Raw genomic sequence first — 19,587 nt, 5'->3', positions numbered from 1 at the left:
TCTCCTCCGGGGTCTCAATCGGTTTCGTGATGTACCAGGGATCGTGTGGTCCGGGAAGGCTTCCTCAGGTCCTTCAGGTGAGATGGCTTGGCCTTTCTCTGTATCCAGGAGATCTCGATGGTCGATAAGTGCAGTAGGCTTGCAGTGGGTCGAATGCACCCAGCTCCACATGTTGGTCACTCGGACTGCTGTTCTTGTGGCCAGGAGCACCTGCTCGGGTCCACTCCACCTCGGCTCTAGGCTACTTGACCTCTGGAAGACACAGACCATTACCTGGTCCCCAGGCCGGAGATTATGGCCCTCACCCTGCAACCTGTCTGGAAGAGCTTTTCGAACCTGTTGATAAATAGAAAGCAAACTTTCAGTCAACTGTGACAAGTAATCGCTCATTAGCACATAAGGTACATCATGTGTAGGATGTGGTTTAGGAATCCCCCAAATATTAATTGGCCTGTCAAATACCACCTCATAAGGTGTGAGGCCAGATTGTGCATGCGGTATTGACCTAATAGACAGCAACGCTAATGGCAGTGCATCGGGCCATTTCAGCAATGTGGAAGCTTGTATCTTAGCTAGCTTCAACTTGAGAGTGAAATGGTATCGCTCCACTAGTCCTGCTGATTGTGGGTGAAAAGCAGCATGGTCCTTTCTGGACATATTCAACAACTTGCCCAACAAAATGTGGTCCATTGTCACTCCACAAAAATCTGCAAACACCAAATCTGGGGATGGACTCTTTCAGAAGCACCTTTGCTGTTGTGAGGGCTGTATTATCTTTCATAGGGTATGCCTCGATACCACTACTAGGACATATTTTAGATTATTACAGCACTCAAGTTGGAAATAATCCATTTGCAGAACCTCAAAGGTGCAGTCGGTGTTGCAAATCCCCCTTTAGGAGTTCGTATGCCCTTTCCAGGATTATATTGAAGACAAAGCAGACAGGACTGGACTACCTTTCTAGCCGTGCCGACAATCTCAGGATGATCCCAAACTTGCATAAGGAATTTTGCCATTGAGGATGTGCCAACATATGCCGTCCCATGTGCCATTTGAATCATGGCATGTAAGTAGGCTGTAGGCAATCGCCACTTAGTCATATCTTTACTTCTCCAACAGCCTTCATCATCTAATGTTCCCTCCTTGGACCAATGGTCCAATTCATAAACCGAAGCAGATCGTTGCATGTCCAGCACTTCTTGCCTGGCATCCTGCCAACGTTCAGCTTATGACTTCACTACGTACATAGATGTACTGCTCCGCTGCATTGCAGTCTCACGGGCTGTGCAATCGCAAAAGCATTGCCTTGTTCAATTTTATCTGTCACTTTCTTGTGTGCACTACACTTAACAATCGCTACTTTCTTGGGGTAGGTCAAAGCAATGTTAAGATTATGCACCAATTCTCCATGCACTATGAGTGTTCCATGTGATGTAAGAAAGCCCCTTTCCTTCCAAAGCACCCCAAAATCATGGGCCACCACAAAAGCATAGTGGCTATCAATGAAGAAGTTAACGGACAAATTAGTGCTAAGCTCACATGCTCGTGTTAGCGCTATTAACTCAGCTGCCTGTGCTGACTTCTGTGGAATACGAGCTGTCTCGACAACTGTCTGAAGTGTTGCAATTGCATATGCAGCTGACATCGTCCCATCTGGTAGCTTCAAATAAGACCCATCAACCCACAATTCCCCATCAACATTTAAAAAGGGGGTATCTTGCAAATCAACTCGGCCCTTTGTTTGTTCCTCAATAAGGAATATACAATCATGAAACTCTTGAGAATGAGACTGAGCAACTGGAAATGACAACAAAGTAGCTGGGTTAAGTGTCAAACATCTTTTCAAAGTAATGTGAGGGGCCAAAAGTGTCAATTCATAGCCTGTCAAATGCGCACTAGTTAAGTGCTGCGTTTTGGTCTGATTCAAAAGAGCATCTACTGCATGAGGCACTAATACAAGCAACCTATGCGCAAAAACTATCCCTTCACTTTGACATATGGATACTGCTGCCGCTGCTGTGGAAATATGGATTTTTCTGATCAGTTATGTCCCCTATCTTGGACCCCAACGGTTCTATGTGCATGTCACAAGTACATGTATGTTCCCTCCAGTTCCAGTTCTGAAGACGCAAATACATGTGCGTCCACCGTCAACATGTCCTCTGTCAGATCCGCCATGTATAGGCCGGATATTCCATTCCTAAGTATGAAAGGCCACCGGCTTTATATGGTTCACTTATGCCATTTTACAGTCCAGGCAAGTAGGCCCTGATTCTGTCATCAAACTCCTCTTGCCTTCTGCCTCTGAAAACTCGAGTCTGAGCCTGCATCTGTGACCATGAACTTTGTCTCATTCTCTGCGCGGCTCACGAAGCCTGACATCAGCCTATTCTCTGCCAAGAACTGTATTTCACCTTCGAATTATCTGCTTCACTCCTTAGCCGATGCATTCCTGTCTAGCAGTTTAAGTAAACATTCTTCCAGCTACCGAGCAAAGGCTCGGCTTCTCTGTTTTTATGCAAGTAATTCATAGCCCTGTTACCATGGAATATTCCTACCCCCTCGCATTCAGTGTAGACACTTAGACGCTTGTACACGCACGCACAGTCAGTATAGAATAGATTCTGTCCGAGAGTCCTTCTTTTGTGGATAACATAGTTCTTTAAACATAGGATGTTAGATATGATTTGGGATTAGGTTGACTTGACCCCCCAGACTTTTTGTCTCCACATGTAGAGCTAAATGTCAAGTCCCCTTCACCCCCTAGTTGCACGTCAATTACACGTCATGCTGCTGCGCGCGCATCTATGCCAAGTATTATCTTATAGATCCACCTATATGTGACATCATAACCAATTATGTTTCTTTTTACTCCTTATTACACCCATTTTCGGTTACGCATATGAATCGTCATTTTCCTTATCAATTGTTACGCCTACTGCATTCGCTTCATTGTAATGTATGTTCTATAAAAATCATTTCTTGTCAATAAAGTATGTACTTCACTTCCTGAACCCCCGTGGTGATGGAACTTGGAGCAACCGATTATAATCGATCATTGGAATAAAGCCCATTCCGAACCTCTAATACCACGGATTCTGCCTCTTATTTTACTGAGCTATTTTATTATGTTTCTGTATCAAATTAAGTCCCGGTAATGAATTTTATTTACCACATGAATGGCGCCCGAACAGGGACACTTTCTCATCTCACGCGCCGGCGGTGAGTTGCAGGCCCGGTCTCCTGCCACAGCTGGACGGACAATAACGCGTACCAGCAGGATTTCCTGTATCTCCCTCCGGTCAAGCGGGGGCGACTGAGGCTGCGATCAACACCCAGACGAGGCGGTGAGAAGTGCGAAGTATCCCGACCAGAGCCTAGCTGAGAGAGCAAGATCCGAGGTATACAGAGGCCCACCAGTTCGAAGTCGAGTCCAGTTTCCGACGAGTCGAGTCGAGTCCAGTCCGGTTCAAGTTCAGTTGCCAAGGCCTTCCGTTTCCGAAGCTACCCGGTGAGTACCATTACTGGGGAGGCATTTCTGACGTGCACATAGGTTGTGCCGGTCAAGACGGGTTTGGGTACACAAATCCGGTCTGCACTGTTTTAGCAGTGTATATGTACTGTTTAGCAGTATATCAAGTATTCCGAAGTATCTAGTTATTGTCAAAGAATTATGCTTGGTGATTAGTTATGCAGACGATCATCATTGTTGGTTATTTTAAAGGTTAAAAAATAATGTTTAATGTTTAATGTTTAATGTGTTAAACGTCCTGCATATTGTGGTATGAATGGTTGTTCATTATTGTGCTTTTGTATTAAGTGTGTTCAAGATTAAGTATCGGATCAGTTGTCAATATGCTGCTCTTTTCGAAATTAAGACAGATCACTACTAGAAAAGGGGTACTCGAAGAAGCCGTCCCTATTCCTCCTAGGGACACTCCAGGGCACTTCATGTATCACAAACATGGCTTAGACGCTATATTATTCCTTGATTTATGGGTAGACTATACCAAGGAATTACCAGAAAGTCAGAGGTGGCCCGCAGCGGGGACCTGGGATGCAGAGTGCATCATGAAAGTCGAGGAAGAGTTATGGAAAAGGAAAGTCAGACAGTCACAGAAAGACGCCGTTGAGTTATGGCGTAAAGAATCTCATAGACGTACAGAAAAAGCACTCCGACAGGAAGAAAAGAATAAAGAAAGTTCAAATAAAGTTCGAGAAAATCTATTAATTGAGGAAGGTATCAGAGTGAAATCAGAACAAGTAGATAGACAAAGAAATGCCCTTATGAATGGTATGTATCCCCTTCTAGCCGAAGGATTACCTAAGGCTACTCCAGAGATACCGAAAGACTTGCCACCCCCATTATTCCCAATAAAGGTACATCCTAAGGGGCATCCTAGAACCGCAGAAGATGTTTTTCTTTCCTCATATTTAGATGACGCAGCTCCCGAGTATGCTAATTCCGCCCCACATAGACCGCATACCAGGGAGGTCCAACGCCAAGATCCAGCACCCGTATCCCTACAGCAACAGATCGAGTCACAAGTTCCGGCAAGCACATCTGTTTCTGCATCTGTTCCTACAGCTACTTCTATAGCTGTGTCCACACCTATAGTTGCTGTGTCACGTTCAACAAATCCTTTCACACCCGACACCCCAGATGGGGCTACGGGAGGTGCTACCAATATTTTTTCTACGCCACCCAGAATAAATAAACTTACTTTTCAAGAGTCAGCACATTCACGTACACCCAAACTCATAAATGCCCGTACGCTTAAGGAACTTCTTGTAGATTGTAGATATGACCCTGTGCCCGGTAAAGAGGACGAAATGACCCTGGCATCATTGCGTATCAGACGAGCCGCAGTGTATTTAGGGAAGTTACCAGGAATGACTGCGCATCTAGATAAAATATATCATTTTGTCCAAACAGGGCGAGATCCAGAATGTATTACCAGAGCTATGGAATACCAGAAAGTGGAGATACAGGGGGAACTGTTACGTTTCCTCATAAATTGTGTGATCAGAAATCAAGACCGACCGGGGGTAGACCCGGAAGCAATGCAAATTCTTACCAGATGGAGCCAGAATATATCAGAAGGTAGACATGATAAGCAAAATTGTATAATAGCCATGTGCCGAAAGATCCGTAAAGAAATAGAACGCCTACACGAAGAAAGATTAGAGGTAGACGAGTTCGAACAAAGCGAGGAGGAAGGGTCAGGACTGCCCGCAGGACAGTCAGACACCATAGCCTATGTAGGTAGAGGAAGATCTTGTAATAGTAATAGATGTCTTACTGACCCGATACGTCCGATATGTCCAGATAATAACAGGAATTTCCAAATACCTATAATTAATATAAGGTCTAACGAGCATTCGTTCCAAGCCGCCGACAAACTACTCCGAGAACGAAGGGGTTATCATTTTCTCGATTCTATGGATGAACAAGATTTAGCCAGGGCAGCTGTCCATTGGGTGGACAGTCCCGGAAAATATAGTGATGATACAGTAGCACGCACATTTTTGAATCTCACCCCAGATGAACAGAGGTTAGCTGGGATTTATATGATTCAACAACTCATTATACTATATCGGAGTCAGCATTCGGACCCTGGTCCCTTACCTGACATATTGACTGAATTGCTTATGAATAAATGGAGAGGTTCAGGTACTAAATTAATTAAAGAAATTCTAGAATCAAGAAAGCAGTATATTCTTTTTGTATGTTCAGAACGTGTCTCATTACCCGTCAAGGAAAGAACCACGTATTACATGGATAGACAGAATCCCTTACGAGAAGTGCACCCAATAAAAGGCGAGGACAACGAGTTTAAGCGTGTATTTGTATATACGCCCATATCGAAAATAGAATTGTTAGAAATGAAGAAAGTGGTACCCAGTCATGACAAAGATCCAGCGGGTTTTCACCGAGAAATTAAAGACATGTTACTCATGGGAGAGTATACCTATCCCGACATTATGACAATATTAAAGGTATTGATGCCTGCTGGTATTTATGAGAAACTCAGGGAAAAAGAGTGGGAGGTAGGAGACCAAAAGATAGAATGGTCAGTATTAGAAGCGGAAGAAAAGGCCCGAACTGCAGGAGCAGGACTTGGGGATAAAACTAAAGCACTACCAGGTTTACTAGTACAGGTATTGCCACGTTTATTAACTACGAAAAAGGAAGATTGGGGTACAATTTCAGCCTGTAAGCAGAAGCAAGATGAAGACACTAGTGATTACTATGCCCGATTTGAAAAATGTTTTGATATAAATAGTGGCCTAAAAGCAAGTAGCGAATCATACCCACATCTGTTTGTAACAAAATTAGTAGAAAATGCCCTGCCCCAAGTAAAGAATAGAGTATTAAAATTCGAGGGTACCTGGCAAGGTAACACTCCATCACAAATGTTACAAATGTTACAGTACCATCACAATAGAATTAGAGAGGAACAAGAACATGAACACAGACGCATGAAAGACACGAAAATGAAAATGCTAGTTTCCCAGACAGTTCCAGCTGAAGGACATAAAAAGGGTATGACACATTCCGGTGATTCAGCAGGACCTGTAAAAGGGACATGCAATTATTGTAAAAAGCCAGGTCATTACGTACACGATTGTCCAGTTTTAAAACATAATATCGCCATAGGTAAAACACAAGAAAGACCACGGCCACCTAGACAGGACCAGAATGAACAAGGAGCTCCGCAGCATGCACAGTCCATGCCAGCTTCACAACAGTCTATACAGTTTGTGCCAGCTGCACCACCGTTGCCTGTTGCTGCCACACAGACAACAACACGACAAATGTATCAGACCGCACAGTATGAATATCCTGAGTATCAGCGTTACGCATGAAAAAGCCTAGAGAGGGAAGTTGACTTACCCCTTATTGAAATCCCAGTAGATCAAGAAGGACCTTATGTGCACAGTGAATTATTAGGTCGAGACAGAAAATTCTTACTTGATACAGGGGCAAGTCGAACAACAATAAAACGTAGTGAAGTTCCAGGGGCACCCCTCTCAGGCTCTCAAAATGTTTCCCTTGGTTTTTCAGGAAAACCTATTGTTAATGAAGTGTCACAACCTCTTCCACTTACGATAGGACCTCTGACCCGAACTACAGATTTATTGCTTACTAAATCATGTCCAGAAAATCTGTTAGGAATAAAAACACTGAAAGCTCTAGGAGCCATAATATGTTGTTCTCCGGAAGGAGTAAGGTTGTTTTTACGTGATTTTAAAGGGCACTATGTGTCTAGAGACATGGATCCCCGACTGCAGACTTTACCTACACATCTATGGGCACAAGGCCCTACTGATGTTGGATGCATGAATATTACACCATATCGAGTCACATTAAAGGCAGGAGTGGTGCTACCACGAATGCGACAATACAAGTTACCACCAGATGCTGTAGTGGCTTTACTACAAATCATTGACGAGCTCATTGTCCAAGGAGTAGTTGTGGAAACAGACTCCAATGTATGTAATTCACCGATAATTCCGATTCTTAAACGAACAGATCCTAAGGCCCCGCCAGCATATCGATTGGTTATTGATCTGCGCGAATTAAACAAATGCATTGTGCCACAATTTCCTGTGGTCCCAGATATCTCGTCATTACTGACAGCTATTGATTCCGAAGCAACATTCTTTACGGTAATTGATCTCAAGAATGCCTTTTTCAGCGTCCCAATAGATCCGGAAAGCCAATATTTGTTCGGATTTAGTTTAAATGGACGTAGCTTTAAATTCTCACGCGCACCTCAAGGATTTACAGAAAGCCCCAGCATCTATAGCCAAGCACTGAAACGAGAACTCGACAGTATCCACATGCCAGTTAACACTGCTCTGCTTCAATATGTCGATGATCTGCTGATCACCGCGAGAAGCGAACCGGAATGTGAAAAAGCATCGCTGACAGTTTTACAATTTCTAGCCGAAAAGGGGCACAAGGTGTCCCCTTCTAAGCTGCAATTCTGTGTCCAGCGAGTTATTTATCTTGGACACTCGCTGTCCAAGGAGGGAAGGCAGCTTACACCCGACCGCATTCAGTTAATAGCTAACATGCCAATACCCAAGACACAAAAGGAGGTGCGGGCTTTCATAGGCCTCACTTCATATTGCAGGCAGTGGATCCCTTAGTATGCATTTCTAGCAAAACCACTCATTCAGTTGACAACACAGGAGGCAGCCACATCGACTGTTCTCCCTTGGACTCAGGAACATACACAAGCTTTTGAAAGCCTAAAGAAAGCTTTATGTCAAGCACCTGTTTTAGCAACGCCATGTTACAGAAAACAGTTTACACTCTTTGTTACAGAACGCGAAGGTACTGCCTTGTCAGTACTCACACAGGAACAAGCAGGAGCACACAAACCATGTGCTTATTTTTCTAGTACATTAGATCCCGTAGCCCAGGCTTTGCCTGCATGCCTAAAATCAGTAGCAGCGACAGCTTTAGCAATAAGACAGAGCGACGCCATAGTGTTAGGACATCCATTGACAGTTCAAGTACCACATGCAGTAGAGGTTCTTGTAAATAGAACACAAACACAACACTTGACTATAGCGCGACTTACAGGGTACGAACTTACATTGTTTCAGCCACATATAGAAATCAGACGCTGTAACACATTGAATCCTGCCACACTTTTGCCAGTAACCGGAACAGACCCACTAGCCCATGACTGTATTGAAGTTATTACTATAACGACGAAACCCAGACAAGACTTAACCGATGTCCCATTGTCAGATCCAGACCTGACATTGTATGTAGATGGTTCATGCATGAGAACAAATACAGGAGAGTTAGTGGCTGCTTACGCAGTCACAACAGATACTGAAGTCATTGAAACTAATCGTATAAATACTTTGTCAGCTCAAGCCGCAGAGCTTATCGCTTTGACACATGCCTGTATTCAAGCCACGAATAAAAAAGTCAACATATACACTGATTCACGTTATGCATTCGGAGTTGTACATGACTTCGGCGTGCTGTGGCGAGAGAGAGGTTATTTAACTTCCCACGGTGCCCACATTCAGCACGGACCCCTCATTCATGCCTTATTAGATGCAATACATCTACCCACTGCAATATCAATTATGAAATGTAAGGCTCATACGAAGGTTACTGATATCATTTCCCAAGGCAATGATCTAGCCGACAGAACAGCTAAACAGACTGCTCAAACTCAAACCCCCGACATGACAAAGACAATAGTCCCGATGCCGACACATTGTATGACAGTTAAAGATCCTACTCTTGACGTAATTGACATACAGACACATGCTACACCAGACGAAATAAAGAAATGGACTGAATTAGGAGGGATCCAAACGGACCAAGGATGGATGATGAAGGAAAAGTCTGTGTGGTTCCTTCCTGATTCAATGGTCCAAGTTATAATTAACACTACACATAGTCCAGCACATCTAGGAGAAAAAGCTATGCTAGACAGCATTCAACACATTTGGTTCAATAAACATTTGCGAGCAGCAGCCAAACAAAAGGTCCGTACCTGTATGATTTGTTGCCAGTTCAACCCAGGAAAAAGCGTTCCTGTAGAACAAGGTGGATTTCATCCTCCTAATCACCCTTTTGAAGTACTCCAGATGGATTATATCCAGATGGAACGATGTCGAGGATTCAAATATGTTCTCGTAGTTGTCTGCGCTCTGTCCCGTTGGACAGAGGCATACCCGGTTTCAGATTACACTGCCCCGACTACTGCCAAACAGTTGGTTCGAGAATTCTTCCCACGATACGGTTTACCACGTGTTGTTCACTCAGATAACGGCCAGCCGTTCTCATCCGAATTAATGAAACATGTTTCACTTCTGTTAGGATATCAGTGGAAATTCCACTGTGTCCGACACCCCGAGGCAGCAGGTCTCGTAGAAAGACATAACCAGATACTGAAAATCAGATTGTCCAAAATATGCAGAGAGAAAGGTGTCGACTGGGTAGTAGCGTTACCAGTTGCACTCTTTTACATGAGAATGGTAGCACACTCTCGAACAGGGCTATCCCCGTATGAAGTGATCTTCGGCAGACCACCAAATATGTGGGGGACGCCCATACCACGCAAAATAACTGATATTGACTGTAATATGCTGACAGATTACTTGGCTTCCTTGATGTCTGCACTACAATCTTGTCGTTCACAGGTAGCTGCAGCCTTTCCCGACAACACTGAGGTGAAACCCCATGACGTAGTTCCGGGGGACCTCGTCCTTGTGAGGAATTTCGACCGAAAGACTCAGCTGGAGCCCAGGTGGAAGTCACCCAAGTTAGTCCTGCTGACCACAAGAACAGCCGTGAAGATTGAAGGCAGAAAAGGATGGATTCATTCAAGTCATATCAAGAAATTTCATGGACTTCCTGAAGATGTAAACAGCCCACCTCGTGTGTCTTCACCCATTGACTCAAAACTTCCTTTTGTTGAACAGAGTAACTCTGAACACTATAAACTAAAGCTTAGGCCCAACCAGTCGAGCAATTTGATTGTTTAAGTCCTCTCCAAGGTGAAGCGGTTGAATTGTCTCTGACATGTATCCCTTGGACCTGAGTAGAGAAAACACCCGGAAAATGTTGAAACGACAGGCGTACTGTAAATCACTGCGTAGCCACTGCATAGTGACATTATTAATCTTGTTTTTCTTGAGTCTTTTAATAATTACTGCAAGTATATTGTTGCACATATATTACCCTATTGCCAGAAACGTTTACAATGTTACTGCTGAACATTCTTTTAGTGACTTACCTCCGCATGAATTGTCTTATAGACTTGCGCTGCGCAATAACACTTTCATTAGTATGTTACATCATTCCCATCAGGCTAGTAATGCTACTAATTGTTGGGTGTGTGGCCGGCTCCCTCCCTATCAGAATTATGAAGGAGTCCTGCCTTTCTTTCCACATCCGTTTACACATAATGGCTCCTGTGGAGCATGGTTTAGTTTAATAAATTCCATAGACTCAGACACCGCCGTTTACCGAGACCATTGGGTATGGGGAAATCTGAACCTAGTTTTACTCAAGGTCTGCTACCCTGACAAGGAGGGTCGCCCCAAAAGAACAGGAACTGATCTAGAAAATGAAGTATATGGATTAGGTAATTTTACACCTAATCTCATGATTCTGAATGTCGAATCCGAAGTTGAACTAATTTTGCCCACCATGTTAGTATTCCCAGTAAAGGGTGAATTATGTGTAAGAAAGGTTGGTTCCATACATATGGGCCATAGTAAATGCACTACTATAGTAGAATTCAGTGATCGAGGCAAATCTTCATTTAGAGCTTATCGCCACTCCTACTTTATATGTGGTCAGACTGCATATATGCGTCTACCTCTAGATTGGGATGGTACCTGCTACATTGCATTCCTTTTGCCACCTGTTTTCCTAGCTCCTCCTGATTATTATAGAAATATTCATTTAGTACACAACAGAGAGCGGAGAGATCTCCCAATTGTCGATTATACTGAGACAGCATGGGACAAGTATGTAGATTTTAATAAAGGCATCTTTCCCTATATAGGTACTGTTACTAATAGTAAGCTGATACGTAGATTAACTAGAACCCTTGAAGCAGTAGTGAATGAGACTATTTCCGCCTTAGGCAATTTAACAGAAGAGCAGTCTGCTATGCGGATTGTTGTGCTTCAAAATCGTCTTGTCCTTGACGTCATCCTAGCTGATAGGGGCGGAGCTTGTAGGGTCATCGGATCAAGCTGCTGCGTATTCATACCAGAAAATTCGCCATCTGTATATAAAGCCATCACTCGCCTTCATAAGATTGTAAACCAGATACACCAGAACCCAGGCACTTGGACTTGGTCCAGTTGGTTTTGGAGTGTGATATCAGCCTGGGGATGGAGAGTTTTATCCTTCCTAGGTATTGGCCTTCTCATACTATTCAGTTGCTGTCTATGTCTACAATGTGGACCAGCGATTTGTGGTCTGTGTGCCACATCGTGTATTCCACCACCAAGATTTCATTCGTCACGGAAGAAGAAAGAAGAACAAATGATGTTATATGAACAGATCAATGGATTGATGAAGATTGATATCTCTTAACGGGCAAGTAGGGGACAAGGAGGGAATGTGGAAATATGGATTTTTCTGATCAGTTATGTCCCCTATCTTGGACCCCAACGGTTCTATGTGCATGTCACAAGTACATGTATGTTCCCTCCAGTTCCAGTTCTGAAGACGCAAATACATGTGCGTCCACCGTCAACATGTCCTCTGTCAGATCCGCCATGTATAGGCCGGATATTCCATTCCTAAGTATGAAAGGCCACCGGCTTTATATGGTTCACTTATGCCATTTTACAGTCCAGGCAAGTAGGCCCTGATTCTGTCATCAAACTCCTCTTGCCTTCTGCCTCTGAAAACTCGAGTCTGAGCCTGCATCTGTGACCATGAACTTTGTCTCATTCTCTGCGCGGCTCACGAAGCCTGACATCAGCCTATTCTCTGCCAAGAACTGTATTTCACCTTCGAATTATCTGCTTCACTCTTTAGCCGATGCATTCCTGTCTAGCAGTTTAAGTAAACATTCTTCCAGCTACCGAGCAAAGGCTCGGCTTCTCTGTTTTTATGCAAGTAATTCATAGCCCTGTTACCATGGAATATTCCTACCCCCTCGCATTCAGTGTAGACACTTAGACGCTTGTACACGCACGCACAGTCAGTATAGAATAGATTCTGTCCGAGAGTCCTTCTTTTGTGGATAACATAGTTCTTTAAACATAGGATGTTAGATATGATTTGGGATTAGGTTGACTTGACCCCCCAGACTTTTTGTCTCCACATGTAGAGCTAAATGTCAAGTCCCCTTCACCCCCTAGTTGCACGTCAATTACACGTCATGCTGCTGCGCGCGCATCTATGCCAAGTATTATCTTATAGATCCACCTATATGTGACATCATAACCAATTATGTTTCTTTTTACTCCTTATTACACCCATTTTCGGTTACGCATATGAATCGTCATTTTCCTTATCAATTGTTACGCCTACTGCATTCGCTTCATTGTAATGTATGTTCTATAAAAATCATTTCTTGTCAATAAAGTATGTACTTCACTTCCTGAACCCCCGTGGTGATGGAACTTGGAGCAACCGATTATAATCGATCATTGGAATAAAGCCCATTCCGAACCTCTAATACCACGGATTCTGCCTCTTATTTTACTGAGCTATTTTATTATGTTTCTGTATCAAATTAAGTCCCGGTAATGAATTTTATTTACCACACTGCCACAAAGCGAAAACACCCTGGCAACGCACGAGCAACTGGATCAAGAATAGCTGAAAAGTATGCACATGGACGCTGCTTGTCACCATGAATTTGTGTTCACACCGAGAGAGTGCAACCGTCCCTTTTGTGAACGTAAAATGTAAAAGCCTTATTTAGTGTAATCTGGAGTGCCTAATACTGGTGCAGAGCATAGCGCCTGACGCAACTGTTAGAAAGCACTCTGACATTCAGGAGTCCATGGGAGGGGCATTGGAGTGTCTTTAGTCAAAAGGGCCAACACGGGTTTAACAACAAACGAAAAACTCGGGATCCACTGTCTACAGAAGGAAGTAAGACCAATCAATGCACGAACATCCTTCTGAGTATGGGGCACAGGTGTGTCTAAAATGGCTTGAATGCGCTCTGGTGTAAGTGCCACCCCTCCTTAGACAGGAGGTGACCTATGCAGGTAACCTGCTGTCTACAATATTGCAATTTCCTCCGTGTCTGCAGCCTACAAGATGTCATCGACATAGTGAATAAGAGCTACCCCCTTTGGTACAGGAAAGGAATCAAGCTGTCCTTTCAATGCCTGGCTATAAATGCTAGGACTCTCAGTATACCCCTGTGGAGCTCTACAAAATCTGAATGATTGATTATTCAAAGTGAAGCCGAACAAATAACGGCTATCAGAATGAATAGGGATCGAGAAGAAAGCATTCTTCAAATCGGGGGCTTACGGTCCTCAGAGGAATTTTGCCTTACCCCCTCTTTACTCTGATTCCGAGAGTGGCGGCCCTGGTCCATCGACAGGTGGCTTCCGTAGTGTTGGTGACAACTTTTTGGAAGACTCAGTCCTCCCACACTATTGGAGATGTCAGTGGATTTCCCCTTTCAACTCCCGGTATTCCAGATGCTTCTCCAGGACCCAAGGTAACAGAAGTGTTCAATTTTCTGTCAGATTGTGCTGAATCTGGTCTTTCATACAGGTCAGTTAACAACTACGGATCAGCACTCTCGGCAGGACATAATCCTGTGGATGGTAAGTCTGTGGGGATGCATCCCCTAGTGTGTAGGTTGCTCAAAGGTATTAGGGTGGCTAATCCACCTCATCCAAGGTATCCGATGTTATGGGACGTCTCTAAGGTTCTGTCCTTACTGGAATCTTGGCCGGATAATCAAGATTTGTCATTAAAGCAGATATCGGCCAAACTCACAATGTTACTATGTTTGATCTCATGTCGCAGAGTGTCTGATGTGCGTGCTTTGGATTTGGCAGGGAGAATGTTCTCCCCACAAGGTGTCTCTTTCATCATCTCGAGACGGACCAAAACTATGTCACGTTCGGTTGAGTATCCTGTTTTTCCACACAATGTTAAATTATATGTTTTGCAATGTTTAAAGGTTTATGAGAAATGCACTCTTGCGCATAGGTCTGAACCTTTGGGTCAATAATTGTTAGCTATTCAAAAACCTTTTAGACCGGTTTCAGCTGCCACCTTGGCTAGGTGGGTCAGATGGGTAATGTCAGAAGCAGTCATTGATACTTCTGTGCATGGTGCTCATTCCGCTAGAGGCGCCATGGCCTCTGAAGCATACATGTTAAGATCTCGTTTAGAAGATATCTTGCAAGATGCTGACTGGTTGTCCGATTCAATGTTTAAAGTGTTTCAATACAAGCCTATTTCGCATGTTTCATCTGTTGTTATTTATGAGCTTTGAACCAGCATAATCAGAAGCCTCCGGTCCTGACATAGAATACAACATTTTCCAGCTATCGTGATGAGAATTTTAGATTCTATTAAGGACACGGAGGCGAGGATTATCCCAGCCGTTGGGACAGTTAATATCAACTGATATGTTGTAAGTTTTTCTATATTCATGCTTCTGTAATACCCACCCTGAGAAGTCAAACCTTGTGGGTTCCCTATTTTTCAAACTTGTTTCTGTTTCAGGGAACGTTTCAAAACAGCCCTAAGTTGCTGATCCGGATGGGGATGAATCACCTCGTGATTGGAGGATGGAGATTGCTCCCAGGATTCATGGAATATGTTCTCCGTTGAAAATTGGACTCTGCTGTTTGTCTCGCCATTGAGAGTTGGAACTTTTTCTTCGTTCAGACATTATAGACTGGTTTTGCAAAGAAATAGGAAGCCAGGATGGTGCCTCTCTATTTTGTTCACTGTGATATGCTGCCATTGGCTGTTTGAGGAGGCGTGGTTCAAAGCCTCATGGGAAATGTTTTTTTACTAAATGTAGTTTATTTTTCATTGGCTGCTGTTGAGTCAGTAAAGAAATTGAGAAAGCATAATCCTCGCCTCTGTGTCCTTAATAGAATCTAAAATTCTTGTCGCGATAGCTGGAAAATGTTGTATCCTTCGCTAACTTTCCAGAAGTGTCAGAGGCAGACAGGCTCGCCGAGTCATTCTCGGTTACTGAGCGAGTCTGTTACATTTTTGCAACATTTCTTCCTTGAGTCCGTTTATTCTGAAATGTATGGTGACAAGAGGCTCAGATAAGATTCTTCCTGTTTCTCTTGTTAAGCCATGGCAGCATTTTGCAAGCTTCTTGAGCTGTGCAGGGTGTGAGCATCTTGACAGGCGGGCCCAGCTCTACCCCTCCCACTTCCCCCAATGGCCGCGCTATGGCAGAAGACTCTGATCTGAGCCTCTTGTCACCGCCTGGACAGCAAACCGCACGTGGGAAAAAGCCACTTTGTTGATCAAGCGCTGCGCGTGCGCAGGAGTCACGATTTGTCACAACTACGCATGCACAGGATTTCCTATAGTTATGACTGCGCATGTGTTGCAGCGTGGAATCCAAAATCCTCCCTTCAGCACAGACCAAAAACCACACTACCACATTCAATCAATACATTCATTCGTGGAGCCCATAACACCAACATTCATACCTCATTAGTCTGTTCTCTTGGGAGATGATTGTTCCAAACGCTGGCATGAAATGAATACCTTTAACTTTAGGAAATCACGAAACTATACCACTACACCTTACCTCATCTTAAATATCCCTTCCATGCTATTCGATGGATCTGCTAGTTGCGTGTTTGGCACTTATAATATTCTTATTACCTTAAAATTCGTACATTTCCCATTAATAAACAACGCAACTCACTTGAACAATTAATAATGAAATTTTATCTAGATTAATAAGACCTGGAAAGAAATATTATGCGAATCGCAATTGATCATATTTACCTATTCTGGCTAAAGTCGTCCTCTAAGTCAATCAGGTTGTCTCGCGATACTCTACAGTCCCAACGAAGGGGTAGGGACCATAGGGAACAAACCCGTCAATCTATGCCCATTCAATTATCTCAGTTCATCAGGAAATTGGGCAGTAATTCAGTTCGTCAAAGATTCAGGGAAACAGCTGTCCTGCAGTGTCACCGTCCTCTCCGTCAGCATAACGTCAGGAAATCAAGAAGGCAATCAAAAAGCGATGGCAATGACCCTCTCTATTCTATCATTTTTATAGGAAAAATCATTGCAACATGTATCGAAAGTATGGGTTACAGTTCTTCTGATTGGTTGAACAGGGGTCGTCCTTCCTGTTTCCCATACGGTTCAGTCCATGGTGTCATTATACTTGTCAGTTCTGTTTTTTTAAGAAAGTCCTTTGTCTGTAAGGTTGGCACTTTTCCCGGTGCGGCCTTGATGGGTACAGCTTGCCTGGGGTCAGGACTAGGCCATTGTTGCTCATCTTTAGCGCAGGCGCACTTCACCCAGAATCTCGTGTAGTGATGTCAGTCATGTCAGTTATGGGAGGCAGCCATCTTATGGCAGGCCCGAATGGTCAACTTAAGCAAAAGAAACACAAAAACGTAATTAATAGATAGAAATGATTAATAAAATGTTATTCCCTCACTAATACCCATATGTGTGTGTATTTATCTAGCAAAAGCAACACTCATTGCGGTTTATACTCACTTTATAAAGCACAAATCACAAATACATCACAAATACATCACAAAAGCAACATATAACATGCAATATTCTAATTATCTATCATTAGTATGCGTACATTTTTTAGTTTACGTATTAATTAGGCCATGCAAATGCAAATCCCATGTGTATTTCATATATTAGTAAGGTTGGTAAGTGAACACTGCAAACCAATTAGTACGATTATTATTAATTAATTATTCTTATTAATGTACACATGCAAAATGGAGAGGGTATACAATTTTTTTTTTATATTTTACCCGCTCCAGCAATCCCCCCTTTAGTGATTTTATCACCACAACAACACAAAATTTTACTAATTTACGGAAAATTTGAAATGTGTTCTTGCTCTTATTCAAAATTCAGTTTCTCCAAATTCTTCTATTTTTGCCTTTTTATACATACTCTCTTTCCACTCTTCTAATGATATCTCTTCCAAATCTCTATCTTGATCCTTGTCTTTTCTTTCTAAATTTTCTCCTTTTATTCTTTTCTTATTTTTCTTATTTTTACAACACATACAACCTAATCTTACCTATAACTGTACTACCTATCTTAACTAAGAAGTTTTTAATAGCTGATATCTTCTTTCCAATTCTTTCCCAAACACTTTCAACCTCCAGTGGTACAATTTCATCATGCAATTCGGTAATATTTCTAATATAGACCTTTAGATCTTTACTTTCATCTGGAATGGAAGTGCAACAATGTTGAACTTTCAGCATTCCACAGACTCCACCCTCTTTTGCCAATAGTATATCAAGGGCAAGTCGATTTTGCATTACCATAGCACACATGGCAACCATTTCAGTGTTTACCAATAAGAATCCTCCAGCGGTGTTTGTTGACAAGCGATCCACTACAGCTGATAATTTTCTAATTTTGTTTGCATTCAGAGATATTCCCACTGCTGGTATCAATGCTCCAAAAATATCCCATATAATTTCTGTCCATGATTCTCTCTTTCTACGTACTATATGATTACCTAAAACATGTTCACCATTTTCTCCTCTATCCATATGAAAGATTTTTGGAAAAACCAGTCCTACGTAACATGTGCCATACCAATGGTCTGGCAAACGATAATATGCCCTATTCCCACAAATAAAATATAGTCCAGGGAACACTGGATCTCTTCCACCTTTGAATCCCCATCCACCCATGATTCGGTATGTATCATGGCAATCACTGTTACCTAAAAAGTAATTATCGTATGCAGTTTGATTCCTTCTTATGCAAAGTTTCCCTTTCTGAGGTCTATCCAAAGCTATTGTTGGCGTAGATTCCCCCTTCATCAAATATTTCTCCATTTCTATATCCCATGCTGTTTTCTCCACCCTTCCTTCTGCTGCTTTTCTGTGCATTTTATGTCTCCTTTCTTCGACCATATCTAAAAATGTATTTTCTTCTTTCTGTAAACTGCAAGTTAAATTATTCTTGAATACAGCTTCTAATGTTAATTCATTAGTCTCTAAGAAAAATTCACCTAATACTTTAGCAGGTTTTACCTTATTTAATTTATTATTAGCAGGTACTAGCGAAAAGATGTTATCTATATCTGAATAATAATATTCTAATTTACCTGTTTGATAAAACAAACTAGCTATTACAGTACAGGTTATTCCATACGTTGCTGGAAGGTGATGATAAGTCACTCCCTCTGCAACAGAGGCTGGTAACTGCATGCAGATGTAGCAGTCCCTTACATCCATTGTTTTTACATATTCATACAATAACTTTGAAAACACATTATTAAAAAAATCATTTATAGACCTATCTTTCTATTTATTGCTGTCGGTACTACCTTTGGAATTTTCCCTACCATCGTTTTATTGTCATTATGTCCTTCTAATGTATCTACAGTAACTTTGAAAGATATTGCAAGAGCAAGTATGCTCCATAGAAGCATTAGTAATCCTGTACAACAACAACACCCTTTACACCATCTTCTCATGAAGGTACATCTACCTTTGCTACTTTCTATGTTAGCCATCTTTGCTAAAATGGACCGTGTCTTTTGACTTAGCCTCTTCTACTTCACAACTAGTTTTCTAACCAAGGTTCTAAACCTCCTAGGTCCTACCAGTTTTAACTTCTTTGTTTTATTTTTATTGTTTCTTCATCAGCAGCTTCCTGATTTTAATCAGTTTGGCATCTCATCATCCTTTACTTCATTCTCATAATCGGGATACAGAATTTCCTGAACTTCTGCTTCTTCTTCTCCAATGTCGGATAAGAGAACTCTCAGGATTTCTGATTCTTCTTCTTCTTCAACCACTTTCAGTATAACCTCCTCTGGATTTCCTTGACTAGCTGCCTCTTGTTTTCTTTCAGGCAAGGACACATACGTCCATTCCGGT

This window comes from Triturus cristatus, chromosome 4_2, assembly GCF_964204655.1.
Source record: "Triturus cristatus chromosome 4_2, aTriCri1.1, whole genome shotgun sequence".
NCBI classification, from domain to species: Eukaryota; Metazoa; Chordata; class Amphibia; order Caudata; family Salamandridae; genus Triturus; species Triturus cristatus.
The sequence above is the reverse complement of the archived record's forward strand: the minus strand, read 5'-3'. Positions refer to the sequence as shown.